This window comes from Haliaeetus leucocephalus, unplaced genomic scaffold, assembly GCF_000737465.1.
Source record: "Haliaeetus leucocephalus isolate CR32 unplaced genomic scaffold, Haliaeetus_leucocephalus-4.0 Scaffold172, whole genome shotgun sequence".
Lineage (NCBI taxonomy): Eukaryota > Metazoa > Chordata > Aves > Accipitriformes > Accipitridae > Haliaeetus > Haliaeetus leucocephalus.
Window position 1 is genome coordinate 1240456 of NW_010972608.1, and position 9703 is coordinate 1250158.

Consider the following 9703-nt stretch of genomic DNA (forward strand, 5'->3'; position numbering starts at 1 on the left):
TCAAGAAACAGATCTTCCATCGTTAGCCCCAACGGCTTGCTGCAAACTAGCGCTCGCTGTGGCTGTTCCAAAGGCGGCTGAGGAGCAGCACGCTGTACATCCAAGCATCGCTTGGGCCTCGTGACGGTGGCTGAAGCACAGCCTAGTCTTGTCTCTGTGGTGCGTTAGGCTTACTTATTCTGTCATATCTCAGAGAATTACGCAGGTGGAGCGTGGACTTGGCATCTTTCCCAATTTCATTGTCAGCCGTGAGAAAATGCCGAGGCAAACGTGAGAGTGCACCGCGCTGCTGAGGGCAGGGGGCCTGCTGGCAAAACGCAGCCCCTGGATCTGCTCACTGGAGCGGTGTCAAAGATTGAGACGCCCATGTGGCAGGATGTTAATAGCCATTGCAAACCTGTTGTTTGCCCCCCCCGCTCCCCCCTCCGCTCCGCCATGGTCAGGCCAGGGAGCCCTCCTGCCCCTTTGAAATATATTAGCACTGCCTTCTCTTTCTGGTTTACTGCACCCTTGTTTGTTTACTTCATGCATTCAGCTCTAACCCTCAGAAACTATGTCACGCTGTACTATCTATTATTCGAACATTACCTAAAGCCCAATGTAATAGTCAGTCTACCTTTAAAAAATTATAAATCCACCCCCAGGACACCGAGGTATTTTGATAAATGATTGAAATGACAGGTATTGTGCCAATGTGTCCATAAATAGGAGATGTTGTAGACTCAGATAGCTCCATTTTTAACAGTGCACTTAAGTACAAGGTGGAGAAAAAACAATCATGAGACAGTTTCCTTAGCTGTAAGGGAACATTGTGGAAAGTGAAAGCACAAGACCTGCATCCAGATTTTGTTTTTTTGTTTCTTTTATTTCAGTTTTCTGGCGCTTTGCGTTATAATTTTGAGAGGAAAGAAGATGAAGAAATCAACACCAGATCTTTCAGATTAGTCATGAAACCATTGATCTTTGAGTTCTTCAGAAATTATTAGCAATAGCAAATTTTTGTAGTTATTTTTATCATCTCTTTTGCTAGTCTTCTATATGTAATTTATGTCAGTAAGGCCTTAATTTTGTATGCTGTTAATGAATAGAAATTTCAAGTCCTGTTGTAAAACTTATCATGGTTAAACTAAGATATTTGCTGGGGCTCAATAGGTTGTATCTGCTGAAGTGTAAGATATTAGAATATTGTGGGCATTATGCAATATTTCATCTTCTGTTGCTAAGTAGCAGTCAGTTTCATTGGCCAATCTGAGTTTAACAGACTACTACCAAAACCTCTCATAGCTGATATTCTAAATTTTGTTGCAATATTGCATGTATCAAGCCTTGCAAAATAATATTTGAAACCTTACAAATTTTGAGAATTAAAAGAAAGTAATGGTTTGAATTAGAGTTGTTTTTTTTATTTTCACACCAAGTTTTCAGTTTTTCAGGTAAAATGTCTTCTTGTTTTTATATTTTATTTTGAAAGTTGGTCTAGAATTTAAACATGGAAAAGTCCTCCAATCCTAACTGGCTGGGATTAAGCACATAAAATTAAATATTTCCTTTTTTAGGGCTATGCCATATAGCTGATTGGAAGCAGCTTGACTTTGACCAAAGGTAAATACTGTTCACTTACTATCAGGTTATCAGACCAGTTCTAAAGTGAATGGAGGAAAAATGATGGCTAGTAGTAAATTATTTTCCTTTGGATCTCTGAGATTTCTCTTCCAGGGAAGTTTAACTAGTTCTGTTACCGAATTTCCTTTTCATTTGCTTCACTGCAGAAGAGCATGAATGCAGTTGCTGGATCACGAGGCACCACTCAGCTGACATTTGTCAGGCAGGAGATAAATCTGTCCATCCTCAGCTGAGAGAAATAAGAAAACAGCACTGCTGAGAAACCTTCTTTTCTTTCCTCCTTCTTTTGGCTCATCCAGCTCCTCTCTGTTCTACTCTCTTCTACTATACTTCCCCCACTTTTGCTTTTTGTGCTCGTCTGTCTCTTTTGTCACATGCCAAGTACCATTTTGTTCCTAGTTAGATCTTCATTTGTGCTTTTTGTAAAGTTCAGAGGAACTGTGTTAGAGTTATGCAGCCATGAAAAGGAAATGCTCTTTATAGTTGTTTAGTTTGTGAGATAAGAAATCCATATCAAATGTTTGTATGATGGGCATTTTGACCACTGTTTGACCAACTTTATGTTTTTTAGAGCATTATAGTGTCCTTTTGGATAGCACAGAACACAAACAACACCCGAAGCAATTACTGTTTTGTGGAAGCTTTTGCATTGATTTTACATCAAATGATCACGTGAATTAGCTAGCAATGTTGAATGTTAAATAAGAAACAAATTGGTATTTTCTTTATATTGGGCTGGAGCAAGAGTGGAATGAGACTGTAACTTCAAGGAATATGAAGCCTACAATGGTATCATTTGGAATAGAGACATGTCATAGGTACCATAATTGAAACTAAGCAGAAGTTAGTATATATCAACATATTGTTTGAGCATGGTTTGTTTTGTGCCATACAACATATGGAGGCATTTAAGGGATGTATTCTGGAACAGAAGGAAGATCAAAGAAGAGATAATTAATTTGCAGTGTTCAAGAGAAAAATTTCTTGAGTTATTTCAACCATATGGTGTATAAGTATCCATTATTGGGCAATCGTATCCCTTAGAGAACATTTTAGGGACAGTAGTTAAATGGTTTTCCAGAAAAAGGTTAAGATTTTACCAATTCTTTCTGTATATTTTATTATGGTCCTCTAATTTACCATCTTAAATTCTGTGATTTCTACACTAAGTAAGTTTAGGGGCTTGTGTTATATTCTGAACAGTTAACACTTGCAAAATCAATGAGGAATAGTTTCTATTTTTCTCATTTAATTAATTGTACTTGTGTTTAATTGGGTGATAAAGAAAGAAATGTCCTTTACTTTCTAAATAAATGTTGTGATGAGGTGTTTTAAGTGTACTGAGGTGGGAAAGGCAATGGAATCTTGTCAGTTTTGTAAGTATAAAACACTTGGTCTCTTAAACTTCTGACAAAAAAAGAGAGAAAGAACAAAAAAAGGAAGCATAGCAATAAATGTCTTTTTGTTGTTATGTACATTTCTTTTGTTGATGTGTTCTCTGAATACATGTAAACAAAGCACACTGCACTTAATTAAACAAAACACAGTGTTTTACTACTGGAGAAACTATCTAGGTTAGTTATAAATTAGACATCTTTAATATTATCGGTAGTTTATGTGAGGAAAGTAAAATATAGCAATGCCCTCACAAAAGGAAAGATCGTCAGTCCCCTTAGAACCTAACAAGAAATGTTGAGCCTAGAGCTATATGACCTGTTATGGTATAAATTGTCACCTATTGTGTTGCCTGATCTGGTCACAGCAGTATTATATTTTCAGTGAATATTTATAGTAGAACACTTTTACTTATGCAGACTAAACCACTGGTAATCAATTACGAGACCTATATATGCTACATTTAACGAAGATGTCTTCAGTTTAAGTAGCCAGTTGACCATAGCAAAATCTCAGAGATGGAAATAGACAGTGTCTTTGTTCATTCAAAAATATATTAGAAGTAATACCATAAAATGCAAGTTCACAAACATTACTCATTTCAAATACTATATATTTCATGGCTTCATTTGTTATCCTGTGCACTGAACATAGTTGTTTCTTGCATAACTTTTTACTACTAGTTTTATCCATACCTAGTAAAATTCTGTTTGAGATGGTAGTGGTAGAATTATATCCACTTGCTAGAGCCAAAGTGAAAGTGCTTGTTTTTTCAACCAGTTAGGACACTAAGAGCTCCGAGATAAAGAGGCAGAGCGTTTAATGTACCATTAAGAAAGTGACTTACACCCTGCAGGAGAGGAATAAAGTGTGAGAGTGTCTGTAGCACTTGTGAGTTGAAAATGGAAATACCAAACATTTGTCACACAATGAAATTCTATTATCTTCCTCGGTCCTAAACTACGAATTAGATAGCCTTACCCAGCCACCAAGACTGAGAAGTAGCCCAGTTAATTAACTGCATTATACTTCCTTATTATTACAAGGATTTTTTTTCTTCCCTCCAGAAAAAAAGAAAGGGCGATGTCATGGTAAAAATATGCTACCATCATATTTTATTTTTCTTTCCAATTGTGAAGAAATCCTTTGCGAGCTTAGCAATTTCTGAGTGTTTGTAGTTGATAAATGGTAATAACTCTGCAATGGTCTGAATATTCTGTGGAGCATGAAGTCAGTCAGAAGACCCTTGGAAAAAGTTAACCTTTAGAATTTCAGCAAGAAGACTGCAGGGAACTCATTATGTTTACAATAATGAACATTCAGATTTTGGCCTAATTTACTTTGGTATTATTCCTGCGTGATTCCCTTATAGTCTGTGTGGGAAGTAGTCACTAAATTTTTTATTCATTATCTTACAGGACCTTGTGGTATATTTAAAATATTTGAATTCATCTGTATTTAAGCTGAACTGTTTGTTACACCATTATTGTCTATAAGATTTTTTGTAAGCATATCAGTGTCTTGGGGATTGTCAATACTAAGCTTAAATAATTGCTGCCTGAGCTCACAGGATAAAAACATTGACTTGCAGAATAACCATTGACAGAATTTAGATACTAATCAAGTTGTATCTCACCAGTCATAATGTTTACGAAAAGGAAAAGAACATTGAGCTGGTCAGATTAACACTAACACTAAAAGGGTAATTTTGGCTTCCCCTCCCCTCCCCTCCCCTCCCCTCCCCTTCCCTTCCCTTCCCTTTTTTTTCAGGTGTTTTCGTCTTGTTTTTTCCTGTTTCTTCTTTTCTGGCACTAAACCCAAAGTGAATGGAAAAAGCTTCTTGTATAGCCTTATTAGCAAGAATAATGAAGTAAACAAGCATTTTTTTAAGAAGTGATAGGGTCACAGCCCGCTGTTAAATGCACAACAGATGCAGTAGCAGTCTTGGTCTGGAGAACTACTAATGCTTATCAGAAAGCAATATAATTGGAAGAATAGCATTTTCCTAGAAGGAAGTTTCTTGGAAATGATGGCAAGTTGTCCTTGGTTCAGCTGGGATAGAGTTAATTTTCACAGGAACCTGGGAGGGGGCACAGCTGGGGCAGCTGACCTGAACTTGCCAAGGAGCTATTCCATACCATGTGCCATCATGCTCAGTATATAAATGGGGAGCGGGCTGGGGGGAGCTCTCTCGACTTTTGGTGGGGGAAGTGGCGGAGTGGCGGATTCTGGGTGGTGAGCAGTTGCACTGTGCATCACTTGTTTTGTATATCCTTTCAATAGTAGAGTTGTCGTTGTAACTTCTCTTCTTATGTTGTCCCAGTAAATTGTCCTTATCTCAACCCTCGAGGTTCTGTGTTTTTTTTTTCCTTTTCTCCTTTCTGATTTTCCTCCCCATCCCACTGGAGGGAGGAGTGGGCGAGTGGGAGGAGTGGGCAAGCGGCTGCGTGGTCCTTTGTTACTGGCTGGGCTGAAACCATGACACAGCTTCACAAAGATATACCCACACCTCTCTAAGGACATCTGAATATCTCTACATTTTGATTCTATTTAAACATATCTAAATTGCATGGTCTTGTAGAAAATGGCAGGACAATGACTATGACGATGCAGGAAGATAATAGAGTGATCAATAACATGTCAGAACCTTTCTGTTGAGATATACCCTAGGATGGCTAAAGTGGCATAGAATGAATGTGGATTTCCATGAAGTACTCTCATGGCAACTCAACCAAGTTCCTCTGAACCCTATCAATCAGGACAGATAATGGGGTATAGCAGTACCTAAGGCAATAAAGGCTAATAACACATAAGGAAAAATGTGAGCTTTCTCAGTCTGGCTTCTGTGCACATGTCTAGCTTTGTACAGCTATGCCTTGAACATACCCTTTACTAGACAGTGCAGTTAGTGATGGAGAGCTGCTATGAACAGTGGTGACAGTGACAGGACAGATTCGTCAGTGGTGGACAGAGAGCATGGCAGAACAATTAGATGGGTGGTAAGCTAGAATGAATACCAGTGTTGACAAAAAAGACGATATTGACAAGATGAATAAATGCAAATGATAGATAACGAGATAGAATACAAACAGAGAATAGGCAAACTGCTTCTGGATGACTAGTCTAAAGCACCAGACTGTGTATCCATGAGTTGGAATTACAAATGACTGAAACAACAAAAAGACAGGACTAAGGCAAGTGGATCAGCAAGGATCATGTTTATGAATTGTAGATAGGACTTTCATGCTTTAACTGGGAAAAGAAATTATATCTTACAACAGCTGTGATTGATAGAACTTTGTAAGGCTGTAACCTGTAGCAAATTGTCCATTTACTCTATGAAAATAAAAGTAATGACCTTATGTTGTAAGAAGAATGGGATGTTAAAACCTCTGGATAGGAGACCTCAGAAGATATGAGACAGAAGGAAAAGTGGCAGAAAACTTTAAGCAGTGGAATTGGATCTAGTTTTCTACTTTTCTTTGGAATCCATTTCAGTATCTGCTTCTAGAAATTTTTTTTTTTTAAATTACCCATCTTTTACATATAATAGCTAACTACTTTCATTGCCAGCCTTGATTAAGTTGTGGCCTCTAGATAAATTCTCTGTTGCTTGCCAAGGGAAGTCAACGTGGTGGTTCTGCATAAGAAGCCCCTACACATGCAAAACCAGAACTCAAAACAGCTACAATAAAAATCACTTTTGTGATTTTCTACATTGTGGGAAAATGCTTTCTACACCTTTTCATGTGGAAACCCACATGTTGTCTGTGCTGATATTCCCTCATGGCACTGTGTGAATATGATGAACTCATTGTACAATCAGTCAAGTCGTTTTCTGACCTCACATGAGATTAGAGAAGGCTTGTCTCAACAAGTCTGCAGCTTATTTATAAAGCTGACACACTGGAGGAGTGATATAACTTCACAGTGGAGGGCTGCATTTTTCTAGAAGAAGGAAACATCATGTAATCCAGGCCTGAATTACTACTATCTTTCCATTTGCCATGGATGCAATACAATTTCTCTTTCTATGTCTGCTAACTTTGGAAAAAATATTCATCTTCTAGTGTCAAAGGTGGCTTTCTGTTCATTTGAGATTCACACACAAATGCCATGTTCTGTTTATCCCACACTTAGAGATCAGAAGGTTGGATAAAACCACTGGGATCATTTGAGTTGCACCATAATTACAAGATGATCCTCTCCATTTATCTCAAGTGTTTTATCTGGTCTACTTCGAATACAGCTTTGTTGATGCACCTTTTGAAAAGCTACTCTACTGCCTAATGGACCTTATAGGCAAATTTCTATCAGTAAGCTAAATTTTACGTTTTTAAGTTATTATAGTTCATTAGTCTTTAATCACCTTAAATAATGCTTTGTCTTTCCCCTGAAAATATTTACTATCAGTAGTGGAGAAACTAAGTGTGTGCTGAATGTCAGTGTAGTATAAATTAATTAGAATTAAGTACACTGTAACAAAATGAAAGCCACTTTCATTTTTCCCGTCCTCATTTTTATCTAGGTAGACACAAAAATCTAGTAACAGAATTTTTCTAATCCTGCATGATTCAATAGATTTTTGGCCTCACGTGATGTGACACTTACAGACTTTGTTAGTTAAGCTGTAATCATTGCAGGTATAACCTTATATCACTGTATCTCTCTACCCTGAAAAGATTAGGAAACAAGTGGTCTTGTTACTGAAATCTGGAATAAAACTCCTTAACAGCAATGAGAAGTTAAGAAGCAGGCACTCCTTTATTGCAGCGCTGGGCACACGGGGGATCACTCCACCTATCGTGTGCACCTGGCTAGTCTAACTGTGCAGGTTAAATACACACCTGTTATACATATTCACTAAATTTCTGGAAAATGTTATACATAATCATTAGCTTTCCGATAAATCATTAGCATATGTAAATGTCTCTTCACGCAGAGGCAGTGAAGGTCTCTGGTGGTCTTCAGAAGCCCTCTGGTGGTCTTCCATAGTCTTCCTCACCTGTCCGCTTCTTGACCTCTCTTAGGTGATTCTGCGCAATATGATTCTTACCATCATCTATATTAGTTTACATAAAAATGCATACTATGTCTATTCTTAAATATAACCTTTCTAATAATTGGTCCTTCAGGCACACCATCTGATTAATATTCTTATGTTACAACAATCATCGGTTAATCTACTTAACTCTACTGATTGGAATCCTCGATAATTAGATCGAGGTGGGAAGGGTAAGGGGTTTCCAAGCAGTAAACTGGTGTCCATAATGGTTTCCTTAGTTTCTTAAAAAAACCCACTACAAATCAACAAATCTTTGTCAAAGTTTCTATGGTTAACTGATTTTAGACAATACTTGAATTCTTATGGTTACACATCATAGTACATTTTCTAAAGTTCCTATGACTATATTTCAAACTTAAGACTCCCATACCTATGCTTCATAATTTTCTACTTCTTAATCAAACCAAACTCTTTTATATAATCAAATTTTAATTTCTTTATCAAAATATTTGCAACAGTCTGACTAATGTCAAACCAAGTAGCATATAAGTGTGTGTGTGTATATATAGTAGGAAATCTGTTTATATCCATACACACATATGTATATATTTTTTCATTCTTTATGCCTGCAGGACACCCCTTAGGCACTTAGCTGGAAATTATATGAAATATTTATAGATTCCATTATATTCAGTTTCTGCCATAACTGTTTAGCAACCTGACTTAGCAAATAGGGTTTTACTTCTGGGATAATCAATGGTCCAGTCCCATACTTCTGCATCCAGAATTCTCATTGAGATCAAGTAGACACAAGTATGAAAAATAAAATAGCACTGAGACCAGAATGATCAGATACAGTAATCTTTCTGGTTTATGCATAGTTCCCTTAAAATGTTTGAAATAATGAGTCTTATTTTTATGTTTTGTTCTAATCTCAACTTTTAACAAACAAGTAAATAAGTGGAGAATTTTTTACTGAAGCCCAACACCCTTTACACAGTAAAATATCTGCAGTCCGAACTCTCCCTACTCCCTCTTCTATTCCTCAAAATTGATAGAAATGGCAGTTCTTGTTCAAACTTGTATGGGTGCTTTAAGCAAACCTGATTCTGTCCTCCCTTCACTATTTTGCAAGTACACACTCTGTTTCTACATGGGTACTTGAAATATTTACTGTAATGAGAGGTGACTTCAGCTTTGGAAGAAGGAAAAGAGAATAGCTGATTTTTCTTGCCATGTGTATACTCTGATGGCAGATACTTAAGGATGTGATGATGAAGCTATTGTATCACGAGATGAGTCAGGGGTCATGTACTGTGCTGCAGGATGCTTTTGAGCATTGTAGTTGGGGAGTAGTACATGGAGCCCATGTGGAAGGCTCTCATAAAGAAACCATGAGAGCTGACAGGTCTGTTTGGTGTCTGATTACAAGGTGGTATGAAATAATTACTTTAATTAAAGTAATACTTGTCCTAAACTGAGTTCAGTTTAAGGCTGAGAGTGGAATAAGGCCACATCTATTCATCTTTGTATTTATGTCTCTTCCCTTCCTTCTCCTTCTAATACATAAATATCTAAGAAATATGAACGAATTCATCATCACGGTAACTTGGTTGGAAAGGATTTGCATTACAGAAATGTAACTGAGGCATAAGCAGCCTGGATCTGCCTGGTCTTCAA